The following is a 1,841-nucleotide window of genomic DNA, read 5'->3' as shown; positions in this document are numbered from 1 at the left end:
GACACGGGTGTTACGGAGTAACAAAAACCAGGATCGAGTCTCTTAAAGGCCCAGTACCGCCAAAAACTGAATGCGCTTCTGTCCTAATAGACTGCTTCCATCTGCTGCAGCTCTTTTGGACATGCGTGGTCATGTTCCAAATATCATACTAGCGTACTACTCTTACTATTTATACTATATATAGCATTCACATTTTCTGCATGAATTACCCACGAGATCTGACCTTTCATTTACAAATATGATAATAGGTCAAGGTTTGTCTAGTTAGCCCCTACTGGTAGATTTGCTGGTAAAGTCTCTTTTCCCACTGACCACCATTTAAAACAGACTGTTTTAAGCCACGCTTTTTCTTTTTCTTTTTTTAAATATGTATATGGATTTGACACTGAAGACTGGAGTAATGGCTGCAAGAATACAATGTTATTAAAGTTATTAAAATAGAAAACCGATATTTTAAAATTGCAATATTTCACAGTATTACTGTTATTTCTGTTTTTTAATCAAATAAAGTGTGCAGGTTCGTTGGACATAAGAGACTTCTTTTAAATATTTTTATACCATTTGTTATTGTTGCTGTTGTTAAGCAATAGTCTAAAAGCACCGATAAAATAATTAAAAAAATGCTAAAAAAGTATTTCTCCAAAACAATTGTGAGGAATACGATGTAATTCATCTTAAAGAGTCAATAACATTAACAAGATAAATGTATATAAAAAGATATACTAGAGAATAAATTGTAATTTAATTGTAAATTGTATCCTGCATTCTGTCAGTCATATATAACCACTCAATTCATCACTAATGCTGGTTTAACTTTAAACTCAAAGGTCTAAAGTTAAACCTTCTAACATTTGACCAGATTAAATGAACATGGCACTGAGTAATTCTTGGAAAGGTTTTGCATGCTAAAAATAAATCTTCTGCCAAGCCTATTAAAAGAACATGGTGTAGTTCCATTCTATGCTTTATCAATGCATCTAAACGCGCAAAATACCAGTCAATTTTCATTAAGTTGTTTACAAACAATTCAGACTGCTGCACCATAATTCTCTTCTGCTCAAACATATTGCACTTCACCGGTGAGCAAACACACTTGACAGTCCCATAGTTTTTGACACCCTAGTTACCTCGTCACTGCAGTATCAAAGAACCATTTCACAGCAACGTCCAGCCAGCAGAGAGACTGAGAAAGGCGTCTTTAGATTATGGTGTGTGTCCAGCATCAGCACTCGGGTGGATATGAACACGATGCACTGTGTGAAAAAGGCTTCCACTTGAAATGGATACCTGCAAAGCAAAAACAAATGAAAACTGATCCCAAAGATATCAGTGTTGCTATTACTAATTCATCAGACGCTCATTTTGAATTTATTAGAGCAAAAGAACTCGAGCAATAGCCCACAAAAATACCTCATGAATAATACAAACATCCGGAGCACTAATCTGGCAATTTCTCACATTACATAGGAAGTGAAAGCAAAATAAGCCTTCAGCAAACTAATATAAACATGCATTAAGTAAACTTTATTTACACTTTACTCTGTCCTGGCACAAGGCAAAGTGTCTGGAAATTAAAATTAAATGATTTTACCTTGTAGTAACTTAAAATATTTTTGAAACAATTGCTAGGACAGACATCAGCTGCATTTTAGCTGAGGAAACAAGTTGCTTCTTCCTATGCTTGCTTACAACTATAGTGTTTCTCCTTCTTAATTTAGGTTTCCACACTTTCATGGAATTACTGTAAAAATCTTTGAGATGGCAAAAGAGCAGATTCTAGCCAAAAATATATTTAGAGAAGAGCCTTAAAATACTGAGAAATGCCCATTATTTTTATTTTT

The sequence above is a fragment of the Barbus barbus genome, assembly GCF_936440315.1.
Source record: "Barbus barbus genome assembly, chromosome: 21".
NCBI classification, from domain to species: Eukaryota; Metazoa; Chordata; class Actinopteri; order Cypriniformes; family Cyprinidae; genus Barbus; species Barbus barbus.
Note: the sequence above shows the minus strand (reverse complement) of the source record.